Genomic DNA, 17,702 nt, shown 5'->3' with positions numbered 1-17,702 from the left:
ACTGCCCTCTCTGGCCACAGAAGAGAGCTGGACTGGAAGAGGAGCAACCGAGACTAGAACTGGCGCCCATATGGGATACTGGCACAGCAGGTAGAGGATTAACCAAGTGAGCCACGGTGCCGGCCCCTCAGTCTCCTCATTTGTAAAATGGGAGTTGCAGTTGCACCTCATGGGGGCTTGTGATGCTAACACGATGCTTGTCACACGCCCACTGCACGCAGGGAGGGCAGTTACCCTGACCAATGACTCCTGGGTCTTGGGCTGCCCTGTCCCAGGCATCACCCATGTATCCACATCTCCACACTCAGGGCTCTGCCAATTGGAGTTCACAGCTCGGCCCCAGCCGTGTCCTTGCGGAAGCTCCAGTTCAGGGGAGGCTGCTCCTTCCCCCAGCACACACAGTCCTCCTCAGCAGAAGGGGCCCTGAGAGCAAGGTGCACCTCTGTATAGGGAAGTGTGGGAAGAAAGCCTGAGAGGAGGGACCCCAAGGGAGGACGGGAGGGTGCTGGGGCGAGGGCAACCAGCAGCGGCATGGGGTTTATCCATGTGGGAGCTCAGGGTCCCCTCCTGGCCTGGCCCTTCATCCCGTGGTCTTGGGCAGGATTTTAAGTGCTCTGTGCCTCAGTTTCCCCATCTGTAACATGAGGATAGCAAGGGTGCCGACTTTATAGGGCTGTTTTTAACCCACTGTGCCACAGCACCGGCCTCTATAGGGCTGTTTTTAGAATCGACCTATTAAAAAATGTCAAGCGCTTGGAAGTGGCTCTGGGACAGACGTGTGTAGTCGTGCGACACCTCTCCTGTTTCCTGCGGAACCCCCGCACTCTGCACGGTTTCTGGCTCAGCCCTTGCACGCACTCACTCTGTTTGCTGGCCGGATTGGGGGAGGGCCACAGTAGCTGCAAGGGCAGCTTCCCTGGGGGCTTTTCAGATCTTCCTCTCCCGCTGCCTAGGGGAGGTGGGCTCTGGACCCCTGGGCCAGGAGTCGAAGGTGCCCGCGTTGGTTCTGGTGGCTCTGCATGTCGTTAGCTCTTGTCTCATCTGTGAGGCTCATCTCGCAGATGAGGAAATTGCAGCCCAGAGAGAGACAGCAATTAGCAGAAGGTCACACAGGGAGCTGGGAAGGAACAGACTTAATCAGGCCTCCTAAACTCTGGTTGGCTGCCCTGGTACTAAGTCTGCTTCTTTGAGCCTTTTCCCCCAGGCTAAAGCCACTCAACTACTTGAAATCATTTTTTAAAGAATTAAATAGAGGGGCCGGCATTGTGGTATAACAGGTTAAGGCACCACCTGCAGCACCGGCATCCCATATGGGCACCGGTTTGAGACCTGGCTGCTCTACTTCCGATCCAGCTCCTTGTTAATGCACCTTGGGGAACAGCAGAGGATGGCCCAAGTGCTTGGGCTCCTGCACCCATGCGGGAGACCTGGAAGAAGCTCCTGGCTCTTGGCTTCAAATCAGCCCAGCTCTGGCCATCGCGGTCATTAGGGGAGTGAACCAGCAGATGGAAGATCTCTCTGTCTCTCCCTCTGTCTTTCTCTCTGTGTAACTCTGCCTTTCAAATAAACACACATCTTAAAAAGGAAGCTCAGTAGAAGAGGGCCCTGACGAGGACTGAAGAAGCCTCGGTGGGAACGCAGCTGGCCTGGGGAGGGGTGTCTGGGGCCAGGCCCAGGAGACACCCTTGCTCTGTATTTATCTCCTCCTAAATTACCCTCCGCTCCTCACAGCCTCCCACCCCTATTCTGGTTTTCTAAATTAGCTTTTTTATTGTGAAATATTTCTCACACTGAGAAAACTATAAACAATAATATAATGAACACCCATGTATCTTCTACTCAGCTCTGTTAAATCTTAACACTTTGCCACATTTGTTTCAGATATATTTATTTTTAAAGAAATAAACCACCCGAGGCAGAGGGGAAACTCCCTGTCTGCCCCTCTCCTTGCCTTGCAGAGGCCACGGCTCGGACCTTCAGGGCTCAGCGTGCGGGTTTAACGTGCAGACCGCAGCGCGCCAGGTGGGGGTCGCACGGGCGTGCGTGCTCCTAAGCTTCATCCTGGTGGTGTCCTGGACCTAGCCCTCTGCAGCCGGGGTGTCGTGTTCAGCCTGGTTGCTACACGGAGCCTGTTACGAGCGTCATTGTCACCTCCCTTTATGGACAGGCTGTGATGAGCACCCTTACACGCGTCTCCCTGTGCACACAGACAAGGCTTTCTCGGAGGCATAGAATTAGGAATGGGATTGCTGGTGACAGGCCTATCAGTTATCCGCTGGCGCATCATAAACCACCCCCAAACTGAGCGGCTTCAGAATAACATCCCCTTTGTGGGCTGGCGGTTCTGCGGGTTACAATTCAAGCAGGGCACGGCGGGGCCAGCCCGTCCCTTTTCCACAATGTCTGGGGTCCCATGCTGGCTGCCTGAAACATCTGGGACAGCTGGACTTGGGGCCGTGGGGTGGAGCCTCGGCTCTGGCCATCAGCTGTGCTCCGCGTGGCTGGCTGGGGCTTCCCCAGTGCGTGGTGGCCTCGGCATGCCAGGGGGGCAGTGCTCTGCTTGCTGCTTTCTTTCTTTCTTTCTTTTTTTTTTTTTTTTTAAATATTTATTTATTTGACAGGCAGAGTTAGTGAGAGAGAGAGACAGAGAGAAAGATCTTCCTTCCATTGGTTCACCCCCTCCAAATGGCCACTACAGCTGGCGCTGCTCTGATCCGAAGCCAGAGCCAGGTGTCTCCTCCTGGTCTCCCATGCGGGTGCAGGGGCCCAAGCATTTGGGCCATCCTCCGCTGCCCTCCTGGGCCACAGCAGAGTGCTGGACTGGAAGAGGAGCAACAGGGACTAGAACCCGGCACCCATATGGCATGGTGGCAACACAGGTGGAGGATTAGCCAAGTGAGCCATGGCACCAGCCCATGCTTGCTGCTTTCTTAAAAGAACCCATTGGCCAAAGCAAGGCACATGGCCAAGCCTACAATCAATGCTGGAGGATGTGGATACCGGAGGCAGGTTCACAGGGGACCACCATGTAACAGTCCCCCATAATGCATCAGCAGTCTTTTTTTTTTAAAAAGATTTTTTTTTTTTTATTTGACAGATAGAGTCACAGTGAGAGAGAGAGACAGAGAGAAAGGTCTTCCTTCCGTTGGTTCACTCCCCAAATGGCCGCAACGGCCGGAGCTACACTGATCCAAAGCCAGGAGCCAGGAGCTTCCTCCTGGTCTCCTATGCAGGTGCAGGGGCCCAAGCACTTGGGCCACCCTCCACTGCCTTCCCGGGCCCCAGCAGAGAGCTGGAATGGAAGAGGAGCAACCAGCACTAGTACCCGGCGCCCATATGGATGCTGGCGCCACAAGACTAACCAAGTGAGCCACAGCACCGGCCCCCAGCATCAGCGGTCTTATGGGACATGGCCAGTGGCTCTCCAAAGAGGTAGTATCCATTTATAACCCCCAACCATGTACAGTCCCCTCCCAATGGTACCAAGTTGTTCTATTCCACACCAATACATAGGCATCACCAGAGTTTAAATTTCTGCTGACCTGATGGATGTGAAATGATGCCACACTATTGTTTCAATTGCATTATTCCAATGACTGGTGGGGTTGATAATCTCTTCCTACTTTGTCTTTTAAAGAGACTGATTTATTTATTTGAAAGGCAGAGTTACAGAGAGAGGGAGAAACAGATAGAAAGACATCTTCCATCCACTGGTTCACTCTCCAGCTGGCTGCAGTGGCCAGGGCTGAGCCAGGCTGAAGCCAGGAGACTGGCATCTGGATCTCCCATGTGGATAACAGGGGCCTGAGGACTTGCGCCGTCCTCTGCTGTTGCCCAGGCACATTAGCAGGGAGCTGGACTGGAGGTGGAGCAGTCGGGATTCAAACGGGCACTCATAGGTGCCATCTTAACCCACTGTGCCACAAGGCTGGCCCCTCTTTTCCTATTATTATTTAAGTTTCCTCTTCTGTGAGTTAACTCTTCCTATCTTTTGCCCATCTTTCTGTCAGATTCTTTTTTTGATGTCATGTTAATTTGTAGTTGTTTGTATTGTCTGCATATCTATTTATTTAGGAAGCAGGCACACACAAACATACTCACACACGGAGTTCCCAACAACTGGTTCCTTCCCCAAATGCCTGCAGAAGCCAGGACTGGGCCAGGCTGAAACCTGGAGCCAGGAATTCAATCCAGGTCTCCCACGTGTGAGGCTGGGCCCCAAGTGTACTCGAGCACTCACTCCTGCCTTCCAAGGTCAGCATCAGTAGGAGCAGAGTCAGGTGTTGAACCCAGGCACCCTACACGGGCTGCAGATGTCGTAACCAGGGTCTTCCGTGCGAGGCTAAATGCCCACCCTGCTGCTGCGGTGGTGCAGCCAGTTAAGTTGCTTCTTTCAATGCCAATATCCCACCCTGGAGTGCCAGACTCTGGCTTCCAACTAACACACTGAGGAAAGCAGCAGAAGATAACGCAAGGACGGAAGGCCCTGGGCCCTTGCTACCCACGGGATGGAGTTCCTGGCTCCTGGCTTTGGTCTGCCCAGCCCAGCCCTGGTTCTTGCAGGCATCTGGGGAGTAAGCCAGTGCATAGAAGATGGATTTCTCTCTCCTCCTCTCCGTTGCTTTGCCTTTCTTTTTTTGTTTTTAAAGATTTATTTATTTATTTGAAAGTCAGAGTTACACAGAGAGAGGAGGGGGCAGAGAGAGAGAGAGAGGTCTTCTATCCACTGTTCACTCCCCAATTGGCCGCAACAGCCAGAGCTACGCCGATCCGGAGCCAGGAGCCAGGAGCCAGGAGCCAGGAGCTTCTTCTGGGTCTCCCATGCGGGTGCAGGGGCCCAAGAACTTGGGCCATCTTCTATTGCTATCCCAGGCCAGAGCAGAGAGCTGGATGGAAAGTGGAGCAGCCAGGTTTCGAATCGGCGCCCATATGAGATGCCGGCACTTCAGGCCAGGGTGTTAACCCGCTGTGCCACAGTGCCAGCCTCTGCTTTGCCTTTCAAATAAATAAGTCTTTAACAAAAATGCCCACCCTGGACCCCTAATTCTTACACCTTCAACCTGCCCATGCAGGGGTTGTCTTCTCATTCTCAGCCCCTCGAGCTAAAGGACAAATGCTAAGCAAGGAGTGGGAGACTCTACGGCTCTCTGAGCTCTGACCTAAGTGGGCTCAGCACGGGTCCCAGCCTCCAGGAGCCTCTGCAGAGAACCGGGCTGCTCCCTCACCAGTCAGGTCGCACAAGGCCAGAGCCACCCGGCTGCCTCCTTGTTCACCCCTCCTTCCCCATGGCTTCAGACAGATCTCCTCGCACAGGTGGGGCCCCAGGGTCCCTCTGGGAAGTCGAGGAATGGTCAGAGCATGAGGCAGGGAGACTGCAGCCCCCAGGCCTGGGACGTCTATGTCCTGCTGAGCCTGCAACCGGAGCCGCAGCTCTTGACCCGGAGGACACCTGCCTTTCCTGCCTCGGAGCCTTTGCCCGCACTGTCCAGCTGCCCAGGTGCCCCTCCTCACTACCGCACCTGTGCAAACCCCCCAAGGTCTCGGCCCCGCCTTCCCGGCCCCAGACTGGGCGCACTGCGTCCTTCTTTGACCTCCCACAGGACTCTGCTTGTGCGTCTGCTACTTTATCACCTTTCCACATTTGAGTTCTAGATGGCGCAAGTCTACTCAGCGGATGGACTCAGTTGGTTAAGGCTATTCCTAAAATCAAAATTCAAATCAAAAAGTTCGCTTTGATCGACCTTAATCAGACTTTTGCAAGCTGCCAATCTAGAAAGAAGCGATCATTTGGCATGTAGCTTGAAGCTATCCAGTATGGCGGCTACTAGACTCGTAAGGCTACATAAATGTAAATTTCAATGAAGTGACATGAAAAGTCCATGCCCTCTGTCACACTAGCCACAGCTCAAGGGCTTCATAGCCGCATGTGGTTTCCTGACTAGCGTATTGCACAGTGAAAATACAGAACATTTCTATTACTGCAGAAACTTCCACTAGACCTGCCTTTAAAAAATGTGTATTCATTTTTGTTTATTTGAAAGGCAGAGTGAGAGGAGAGAGAGAGAGAGAGAGAGAGAGATCGTCCGTCCACTGGTTCACTCCCCCTATGCCTGCAACAGCCAGGACTGGACTAGGCCAAAGCCAGGAGCCAGGAGCTCTATCTCACGTGGGTGGCAAGGACTCAGTACTTAGCCCATCGCCTGCTGCCTCCGAGGCGCATCAGCAGGCGGCTGGGTTGGAAGCAGAGGCACAGGCAGATACCAGGAATCACAGTGGCCCAAGTGGCAGCTTAACCAGCTGTGCCACCGCACCTGCCCCTTAGACGTGACTGCTGCTGTACAGTTTAACCTTATCTGTATTTTGAAGCATCTACACCAAGGAAGAAACAAAATGTCTTCCTCGCTTTGGCTGCCAGAGGCCTAAATCTCACCGCTAGTTTCCTGGGTGGGCACAGAGATGCACCTGCGTGGCCTCAGCCTGCTTTCCCAAGGGCGGGTGCTGGCGCAGGAGGGCCTCCCTCTCACCGTGATTTATGTCCCAGCAGGAAGAACAGAGGAAGGGGTGCAGGGGGCAATGGGAGCGGGAGGGGGAGGAGGCCATTAATGGCTCCCGGATTCCTGCCTTTGATCAGGAGCGAGGTACAGGGGCCAGGAGATGAGGAGGTGGGAGGGAGGGAGGGAGAGAGGAAGCTGAGGGCCAGGTGAAGGGTCAGGTGAGAGAGGCAGTGGGCCCTGGCTGGTAACGGGGCGTGGCCCTTCCTTCCGCCCTGCCCTTCACCTGGGAAGGAGCTCAATCCCGGTGGGGGTGGGGGTGGGGGTGGGCACAGGCCCCTCCCAGCCCTTCACCATTCTAAGGGGGTTTCGGTGGTGAGACTGGGGTACTCCTGACCAGCACTGCGGGCTCTTCTGGCCGTGTCTGGGATGAAGTGGGCTTCCTGTGGGTCGCAGGACACCTGCTCCTCCAGCCTGGGGAGGGGAGGGAGATGGGGTCCCTGAAGTAATGAGTGGACCTCGAGTAATAAAAGGGCAGCCCTGGCCTTGGGGACTAAGCCATGTCAGGGGTGGTGGACGGGAACTTCCCAACCACGAGACAGCCCTAGGTCTGGGATCCCAACCCCTTGGATGAGTTCTTGAACTTCTCAAAGCCTTAGTTTTCTCCTCTGTGAAATGGAACTCAGGACATAACCAAGAGGAAGAGTGGAGACACTAGGCAGACAACAGATGCCCGATGCATACAAGGGGTCTTCAAAAACCTGGGGAAAATACACATTATGAAAAAAATATGCCTGGGGGCTGGCGCTGTGGCATAGCGTGTAAAGCCACCGCTTGCAGTGTCGGCATCCCGTATGGGCGCTCTTTCAAGTCCCGGCGGCTGCTCCACTTCCAATCTCACTCTCTGCTACAACCTGGGAAGGCAGTAGAGGATAGCCCATGTCCTTGGGCCCCTGCACCTGCGTGGGAGACCCAAAAGAAGCTCCTGGCTTCGGATCAGCCCAGCTCTGGCTGTTGCTGCCATTTGAGGAATGAACCAGCAGATGGAAGACCTCTCTTTCTCTCTCTCTGCCTCTGCCTCTCTGTAACTCTGCCTTTCAAATAAATAAATCTTCAAAAAAAGACAAACACACAAAAAAAGTATGCTTGGGTTTCAATTTTTTGCACCAAAATAAACTTATTTTTTCATTATATTTTTCTGCAAATTCAAAAAAAAGTTTGCAAAGATTTTTTTGAAATGCAGTGTGACAAAGAGAGAGGAGGGAAGAGAGATCTTCCATCCATTGGTTCACTCCTCAGTTGGTTGCAGTGCCTGGGGCTGAGCCAGGCCAAAGCCAAGAGCTCCATTTGACTCTCCCATATGGATGGCAGGGCCCCAAAACTTGGGCCATCATCTGCTGCCTTTTCAGGTGCATTGGCAGGGAGAGGGATTGGAAGCAGAGCATCCGGTACTCAAACCATGGGATGCTGGTGTCACAAATGGTGGCCTAGCTTCCTGCACTACACTGCCAGCCACTCCACAAACTTTTCAAAAATGGTATCAGCTCATTATTTAAGTTTTATTTCTTTGTGAGATAGAAAGAGAGACAGAAAGAAAGATCTTCCATCCTTTGGCTCACTCTTCAAAGATTCACAATAGCTGGGGCTGGGCCAGGCCAAAGCCAGGAGCCAGGAATACCACCCAGGGCTCTCACGTGGGCGGCAGGGACCCAAGTGCTTGAGCTGTCACGAGCTGTCATGGCTGCCTCCCAGGAAACTGGAATTGGAAGCAGAGCTGGGACTTGAACCCAGGCACTCTGGAATGGGATGCAGGCATCCCAAATGGTACCTTAACCACTGCACCAAATGCCTCCCCTCCCAACGTCCTGAAGGCCCCTTATACTCTGAAGCACATGTGTTTGGAGTCCTCTCTGTATGCTGCCTTGGCCCTGACCGTCACCCACAACTCAGGCACCTGTGGGACTGCGCGGTAGAGAGGGGCGGGAGCCTTTGATGTCGCTGATCGGCAGCCCCAGCCAGCTGCGGCTTCGGTGGAGGGCGCTGGCGTCTGGGCCCGATTGGCACAGACCCAGGAGTCAGGGTTTCAAAGGCAAACTTCAAAGGTTGGGCTGGGTTCTTGTGGCTTCCTTTGTACCTGCTCAGGGAAGGAAAACAAGCCAGCGCCCCTCCCGCCCCAGGCTGGTGGCTGGACCGCTCCCTCAGCAGCCAGGAGTTCTACCTCATCCAAGCATCGGTGAAGGAGCCACGGGGGTGGCCCTGCCCTGTCTCACCTGTGGCAGGTGGGGTGGGGGTGGGGAAAGACAGGGAAGACAGGCCAGGAGCCACAGCTTTACTGGCAGGCGCAGCAGGCTGGTGGCGGTGACGTAGAGCAGGCAGGGAGAGGTTTGGGAGCAGGAGACTGGCTAGGGTGGGCGGTGGGCGGAGGGGGGTGCAGGCAGGCTGCCCTCTCTGAACCCCCAGCCCGCAGAGGTGGCTGCTCACCTGTCCCTCCTCCCTCTGCTGGCTAGAACGGGAAGGAAGACCTTGCTGGCGTCTTGGTGACCCTTCAGGCACCTTGGCCGGGACCCAGCACGGGAAGAAGGGTGAGGGCTGGGTGCACTCCAGTGGAACGGGCCAGGGCAGGAGGTGCTGGAAGATGAATGGAGTCTAAAACCCTGGGGCCTCAACCATGCAGGCCAGCTCTGCCCCTACAGGAAAAGCCTCGGCCGCCTGCACCACCCCAGGGGACTTTCAGGAGTGCTAGACACTGGGCCACCAGGCTGCTTTGGGGCTTGGTCACAGATGTTACATTTCCAGGTGGAGCAAGCCATGCCCCTCCTGGGGACAGGCCCAGCTGCAAAGCCATTCATGCACACAGAAATATCTAGTTGAACACTCATGAGGGTCAGGCATCCTCACCACAAGCCTGGAACTCAGGCATTTCAAAAAATAGCACTCACTTTTATTTTTCAGTTTACTTGAAAGGCGTACACAGATCTTCCACCTGCTGGTTCACTCCCCAAATGCCCACAACAGCCAGGGCTGGGCCAGGCCAAAGCCAAGAGCCTGGAACTCCATCCAGGTCTCTCATGTGGGTGGCAGGGACCCAACGACTTGAGCTATTGCCTGCTGCCTCTCTGGGTGTGCATGAGCAGGAGGCTGGAACCAGGAGCAGAGGTGGGTACCGGGTCCAGTCTCCCCAATATGGGATGCAGACGTTTTCAGCACCAGGCCAAATGCCCACCCCTGGGCATCTTTTATAAATGAGGAAACTGATGGGCTGGGAGGTGAACGACCTTGCCGAAGGTCACACAGCCAGGGAGGGGCAGAGGTCTTGGAACCAGCTTGCATCTCCACACCCCCCACCCTGAGGCAGGTGCACCTGTAAGTGCCCAGAGCCCACTGTGGAGCCTGGGCTTCTCCTAGTCTCAGCTCTGCAGTGGGGCCTGAGTAAGGCGCTGTCTTAGTGGCTGGGTCACTGTGCTTGTTCGCCGGCCCCCACGCCACCATCAGTAACCTGAGGTGGACAGATGGGTCCAGTGGTTCTTAGGACCCTGGCTGCACATTAGCTGGTATTTAGGAAACACGAGTCTCCTCCCCTATGCCCACCTAGCCCAAGACACTCGGATGGGCCTGGCCTGGGCTGGGCCACAAGCCTGGTGGTTTTCAGGCTTCCTAGGGATTTTAGCGTGCAGTCTGGCTGAGCACCCTCTGAACTGGATAGTCTGATTCTCGTAGGCTCAGGGTGGTGGCCAGCCTTTTCCCTAGGCCTGACGTTGTGGCCTCTACTCTTCCCCACCGCAGCTGCCTGCAGCTTCTGAGTGCCTGTTCTCCTGGTGGCTGCCCTGGGAAGAACACTGAGCAGCTGTCTCTTTAAGGACATGGCGTGCAGGGAGCCAGCGGAGGCCAAACCTGCTGGGTCTGATTGGCAGAGGGGCCCGCCAGGTGGCCAGGAGAGGGCCGGGGGCAGCAGGTGCCTCAGCAGGGGCCTGGGGAGGCAAACTTCCAAAGGCAGGCAGGGGGGTGCAAGGGGGGGGCACTCCTCAGGCCTGGGCAGCAGGCAGTGGCACTGGGGTCCTCCCTGTTCTGGAGAGAGCAGCCTCTTGGCCTGACCCTTTAGGGACAGCTCGAGGAGTACACGGCTGGCAGGGGCAGGGACAGGCCTCCCAACCTCTGATGCCTCTGGGGAAGGGGAACCCAGTGTCCTTGGCCACCTGCCCTGGCATCCTGCACATGGTCCCCACGTGGGAACAGAGGGACTGCGGGGCACCTTGACTCTCCTTCCAGAAAGATCTGCTGACACAGACTGCCCCACCCCCACCCCCTCTGGCAGTGGCCAGCAGAACCTCGGGTTGGGGAGGGCCTCTCCCCCAGCACCCACATGGCCTCAGAGGGGGGCACCAGGGCAGCAGGAAGGAGGGGCCATGGCTCCTGAATCTCTCCTTCCTGCGCTTGAACTGCAGTTGGAGCAGGGCTTCTCAGACTGAGACAGGCAGGCACACCACACACACACACATGCACACACACACAAGCATGATCTTAAAACACGAGTTCCAATTAAGCACGGACGACCCACACTCTGCTCCCTCAACACATGCCCCGGCGATGCTCACTGCTGCTCTGTGGACCACACCGTGCGCAGCGAAGGGCTAGGACTCCCCACCCGGCTGTTCTCTAAGCCCAACCTTCTGCCCAGCCTGCAAGCAGCTGGCACTCACCGGGGCGCCAGGCAGCCTGGGCAGACGGCCACCCGTCCCTGGTGGCCCTGAAGCACAGGGGTTCCTTCCCCAGCCTGGCACGTGGCACCACGATGGCTCAGTGCCCAGAAAGGGGAAAACATAAAATCTCATTTCAAGCCCCAATGATGGTTTGGTTCAGCTTTCCTAGCTTTTTAGAAACTTAATTCCATGCATTTTTCTTAAATGCAAGACTGCAAGGCAGCTGCTGAAAATGATTTCTTTCCCCTCTGCATATGAGCAGAGGCAGGCAGAGGGAGGCGAAGGCTCTCCATCCCTCTTCCAGGGCTCCGACGCGCTCTGTCTCCGCAGGGTTCACGCTGACGTCTGTGTGTGTTGGCTTCTGTTCTTGCCCAAATGGTGCAGCGTTGGGTATCTGTGCTGACCTGAGCTTGAGTCCTTCTGCCTCACTGGGTTAGCGCTGTGACTCTGGGCAGGTCTTTTAGCTTCTCCGAGCCTCAACTTCTTTACCCACAAAATGGGTTCAGTAATAGGTACTTTGGGGCCAGTATTGTGGTGCAGCGGGTTAAGCGGACAATTGCATCACCAGTATCCTACATCTAGTGCTAGTTCGAGTCCCAGCTGCTCCACTTCCATTCCAGCTCCCTGCTAACATGCCTGGGAAGGCAGTGGAAGATGGTCCAAATACTGGGGGCCCTGCCACCCATGTGGGAGACCTGGATGGAGTTCCTGGCTCCTGGTTTCAGCCCGGCCCAGCCCTGGCTCTTGCAGCCATTTGGAGTGAACCAGTAGATAGAAGATTCTCTCTCTCTCTCTCTGTTTCTACCTCTTTCTATTACTCTGCCAAATAAATAAAATAAATCTTTAAAAAAAAGAAAAAGTGAACAGGATGGCCAATGATGCAGGCTCATTGTGCGATCACAGGTGCTGGGGCGGCTGGGCCAGGATCCTGCCTTCACCAGGTGATCAGCTGTGTGGCCTCTGGCAGGCCACCTAACTGCTCTGAGCCTCAGTTTCCTGGTTTCCATGGAGACGGTGACAACCCTACAGGAGCAGGCAGGATGCTGGGTGGTTCAGCTCAGCATGGCCTCACTATAAACATATTGCTGGCATCCACACAGATTTTGCCAGACCAATGCCGGGAAATGGGGGGATGACAGCCTCCTGTGCCACAGGGCTGGGATTGTGGTGTGAGGTTCTGCCAAGGAGACAAGGGCCCCATAACCATTTCCTTTCCTTCCTTTCCAGCAACCTCCCGGGAGCCCCTCTCCCACGCCCCTGACCTGCTGGCTCCTCCCTCTGAGAACATCCTGCACCAGGGGTTCAGACTCCTGCCCCCCCCCCAGGGGTTCCTCTGCTGGCTCTGGGGCTGCGGTGGGGTCAGGTGGCGATGACGCAGGATTCCAGTGTTAGCGCCCGACGGGTTCTGATAGGGCTCATGCCAGAGAAACATGAAGACGTGCACAGGACGAGCAAGTATGGCAGATTCGCCCATTGCTGTTAGCCACAGACAAGCGACACAACAGGAAGATTCTGGAGACACAGCCAGCGAGAAGCCAAGGCCCCCAGCGCAGGCAGGGATGAGGGAGGGAGGTGCTTGGCGCGTCTGGCAGGCCCTGGCATTCTGTCTGTGGGGGAGGAGAGCTTCCCGAAGGCAGAGTGGTTTCCGGGGCACCAGGGGGAGTCCCAGCTCAGTGAGGAGGTACAGGCCTTCTCCACCCGGGAAAGGACTAGGCTCCTCTGCGCCTCGGTTTGCCGATCTGCTGGGGGGATCAGAGCACCTACTTCCTAAGGACCTAAGAGGAGGACTTCAGAAACCATGGCTGAAAACCGCCTGCCCTCAGTGAGGGCCCAGACAATACAGCGCCGGAGCCTTCCGCATCTCCCGGGCTCAGCCTGCCGCTCTCTGCCCGGCATCTCCCTGTCCCCACCCCCGCCAGCCTTCCCCTCCCTGCAGGAGTGGTGACTGAGAAGCAGGCCACCCAGCGGCCTTGGGGAAGCAGGAGGGGTGACAGACAGACAGACATGGCTGTGGGCAAGGTCCCAGGAGTTGGAGGCTCCCCGGCTTCAAGAACCCAACCTTTGTCATCTGCTTGAGCCCCCACCAAGCTGCCTCCCACGTCCCCAAACGCCCATCAAGAGTCAGTGGATCATATTAAAGCAGCCGCGATTGAAGGGGATGCCCGAGGGCCCTCTCCATCGCCCCGGACAACACAGGAGGGCCAGGGAAGGCGGCCTGGGTGCCAGTGCAGATGCGCAGGGAATGCTGGTCAGGTGAGCAGCCTGGAGGCTAGATGGCCTAGAATTCTATCTTTTAATTCTAGTGGGATACCTACATTTCCTTGAAGCTTAAGGAAAAATTAATCTGCATGAGCATGAACGTGGCCTTCACGGGCAGGGCCCCACCAGCACTGTCCCAGCTTCCCGAAGGCACGTTTGGCCAAGAGACAAGGTTCTGGGTAGGAAACCCAACTGTCGATACAGTCACTCCCGGCAATCAGGCAGAATTAATTGTGTGAACACCATCGATCAAACCACTTAATACTTACAGGGACTGAGAAAGAGCTGGAATGTAATTTCATTACCATCCTGCTCACCCCTAATGAAACTCCTAATAAGTCTCTAATTTTTCTTTCAGATAAGGGCTGATAGGTAGAAATGGGGGTAGCGTGGCTGAGGGGAGGGCCACGGGAACTTCTTTGCTACTCTAGCTAGAAAGATCCAAGTTAAATTCTTATTTTCAGAGGATCATGTCAAAACTCACTTGAAGGGGAAGGGGTTTGGCGCAGAGGGTGAGATGCCACTTGCTATGCCCACATCTGTGGCAGCGCAGCTGGGTTCAAGGCCTGGCTCAGCGGCCCGCCGATGGGCACTCTGGGAGGCAGCACTGATGGTTACTGCAGATGAGCCTGCCACACGTGTGGGAGATCCTGATTGAGTCCCCGCTTCAGCCCCGGGAGGGACCTTTGCAGGTATTTGGGGAATAAACCAGAGGGTAGGTGCTCTGTCTTTCAAATACATACAATGGATAAGAAGTTACTGTAGGGGCAGGTTAAGCCGCAGCTTGCGATGCCCGCATCCCAGTCAGAGCTCCTGGTGTAAGTCCCAGCTGCTCCACTGCTCTGCTTCAGATCCAGCTCCCTGCTGATGCGCCTGGGAAGCAGCACACAATGGCCCAAGTGCTTGGGCCCCTGACACCCATGTGCGAGACCTGGATGGAGTTCCTGGCTCCAGCCCAGCCCTGGCTTATGCAGTCATGTGGGGAGTGAACCAGTGCATAGAAGGTGTGTGTGTCTCTTTCTCTCTGACTTTGAAATAAACAAATACAATTAAAAAAAAAAAAAAACAAATGAAAGTTCCTTTAAGGGTTGTAGCCAACCCTGAGATTCATGTGCAGGAAGGGGTAGGCTGGGGCGGGGCCACAACAGTCGGTTCTGCTTTGGCTCAGGGTGATTGCTCCGTGATCCAGCTGACGCCCCTTTAGGCTCAAAACAAAACATGTAGACTGTGGGTGTGTGCCCAGAGGAGCGGCCATGACTTCCAGAACATCACAGGGTAGAAATTCCACCGGAGGGGGCCCGGGCGGCCAGGGAGTCTGAGTGGGCTAAGGGCAGCTGACTCCCTGGAGCCCGCACACTCACACACAAACATGTGAGCGCAGGGCATGGACGTGCACAGCACACACATGTGCACACACACATGTGTGGGCAAGGAGAATTCCGTGAGGCCAGAACACGCTCTGCCATGCTTGCTCCTCCGCCCTGTGCCCGCTGTGCTGGGTATTAGGAACGCCACAGGCACTCAGCACCGAGAGCACACCCATCCACATACACAGGGCCTGCACGCACAGGCACGCCCCCACCCTGTGTTTGGGAGGGCAGAGCCCCTGGCCACCTTGTCACTCTGACCAAAGGGCCTCCAGCAAAGCTCATCGGCCCCCATGCTTGGGTCATCACTCGGTTCCAAGCTCTGTTCAATGCTCCCCTCTTCCTGGAGGCCCTTCAGGCTGTGTGGGTGTCTCAGGGCCCATCCACCCCACTGAGTGACATCTGTTTCCACTGGTGGCCCTGAGTATCTTCCCAGGCCTCCTCTCCCTCCCACTCTGTCAGACCAGAGGGTTCTGGTGAGGAGGCCCCTTTCTTTCTTCGAGTGGGAGCTCCTAGAAGCCCCCGCCCCACCACTCACACTGAAATTCTCCCATGCATTTGAGCGTTCCCAGGGACAATGATATTCACTGGCTTCCTGTGCTTCCCTTCATGTGTCTGGGTTGGTGAGAGGACCCCTCCTTCTCATTCAGCTCTGCCCCTGACCCACTGAAGTCCCCTGTGTCCAAGAGACACGGGCCGGCCTGGCCAGTGCCCAGGCTCCAGGGCAGAGCTCATACGTGGGCAAAGGAGCAGGAAAGAGCATCAGTAGCCGGCTGGGAAGGCTGTGCCCGTGCACCTGCACTTGGCCAGTTTGGGCAGTAAAATCCAGCTCTCTGTGACCCAGCCCCACCAGGCAGTGCCCCCCTGGGGCCCTGCACCTGTGGCCTTTCTGGGGCAAGGCTGCAGGAGGGGTCTCCACCCCAGCTCCCCACCTCCCCACAGCCCCCTTTCCTGCCCCCGCTCCTTCACCTGACTTCTGAGCCACGGGGAGAGGAAAGCGGACAGGGAGGGGACGAGAGGTGGGGGCTTGCAGGGCAGTTACTTACAAAGCCTGTGCCCTGGGGACCCTTGTCCTGGACAACAATTACAGCCCCTTAATTAACTGAAATGCAGCCGGCCTGCCGATGGAGGCAGGTCTCCCACTGAAGTTGGCTGCACCTGCCGCTGTCTAGTACTGGTTAATGAATATAAATCAGATGGTTTATAGTTAGTGAGCAGGGAACAGGTTGGCAAGGGCCTGAATTCCAGCGCAGAATGCCTGAGGATAGGAACATGCCCTCCACGATGGAGGCCAGGGCACCCAGGGGGAGCGGAGTGGTGCGGGTGGGAAGCCCCACCCACCTTGCTCTTGGGCTGCGACTGCACACACAGGTGCCTTTGCAACCCAGGCACCCACGGAGCACCCAGCATGGGTGTGCCCTGCACACACAACACGGTACACCTGCAAAAGCGAGCAACACGTCCCCTCCACACGGCACACGCAAGCAGAGCCCAGGGGAACCCCAGCTCCGGCCACTCTGAAGCTCCTAGCGAGCCTTGCTCTGGGCAGCCTCTCCCTTTGAAGCCAGAACTTGTAATCACTGACCCCCGTCGGACCCAGGTGCCATGGGAGCCCCAGGCCAGCTCTCTTTGATTCTGGTGTCAGCCCGGGCGCGGGACACTGGCCCAGTCTCTCTGCCAGCTGCCTGTACTGAGCAGGACCATGGTGAAGGGATCTGTGGCTGTGGCACCCTGACTCCAAGCAACGAGGCTTCTAGAATGTGTGTCGGGTTTTACTCAAGGTCTTCACAGCTGCAGAGGAAGTGGACCGATGAGGTCCTCGCCCAGGGCCAGGTTCACGGGCTAACGATCTGCTCTCAGGGCCCTGTGCTCAGGAGGTTTCATAGTTGAATGTTCCTCTGTTGCTGTTCTGAAAGCTCTAATAATTTTTGGACAAAGGGACCCTGTAGTTGCAACCTGTACTGGGAGCCACAAATTGTGTGGTGAGTCTGTTTCGCCCTTGACAGAGGGCTGGTGGGACAAGGCTGTGTGCAAAGCGCGGGTCTGGGGTCCTGGGGGCCCCTGAACGCAGCCCAGGAAACGGGCGTCACTTGTAGAAAGTACACTTTACGCAGACTGTGCCTCTGTCCTGCTGGCTGTGTCACCTGGGCAGGCCACCTCCCCTCTCTGGGTCTCTCACTCGTGCTCAAAGGAGCTGGCCTTTGAGCTCTGTTTTAGCTTAGCCACTCCCCCTGGGGAAAGAGTCCAAACCTCCTGGGAATCTCGGTTCAGCCATACACACACACACACACACAGGCCAAAGTCTCAGCCCCGAGCTGCAGAGCGGCCCTGGAGCGGTGGAGACACCAGGCGAGTCCCGACAGGCGGGCAAACACCCTTCCCAGGCTCGTCTACTTCCCCACTGCGGGGTGGGGGCTCCAGCTGCAGGGGGCCGTGGTGGTTATGGCTTGGTGCGGACAGACAGAGTAATTGGCATAGGCGGCTTGATGACACCCCTGCGTTCCGCTCCGCTGGTCCTGGCTGGGAGGGACGACTCCTTCCTCCCGGGCTCCCTGCCGGGAGAGCCATGGGGAGGAGGGAGAGGATCCCCCAGCTCAGAAGACAAAGGAAAATGATCCCATGACCACAGTATGAGTGGCGGTGGCAAGGCACGGGGGCGTGAGAGCTGGGTACAGATTCCAGCCGGAGGATGCTGACTGGGGCTTGGGGACACTCCTCCCGGGCACTGGGCCTGTGGGGTGGGGGCCTTCCCGGGGTAGGAAAGCCTTCTGGCTCCAGGTTCCCCCACAACAGGGGTCTCTGGGCAGCCATGTCAGTCACAGAAGCATCTGTCTTTCACAGAAGCGTTCCACAGTCCTGGCTAAACTACTAGGCATAGTCCCATTTCA

Source organism: Lepus europaeus, chromosome 18 (genome assembly GCF_033115175.1).
Source record: "Lepus europaeus isolate LE1 chromosome 18, mLepTim1.pri, whole genome shotgun sequence".
Lineage (NCBI taxonomy): Eukaryota > Metazoa > Chordata > Mammalia > Lagomorpha > Leporidae > Lepus > Lepus europaeus.
Note: the sequence above shows the minus strand (reverse complement) of the source record.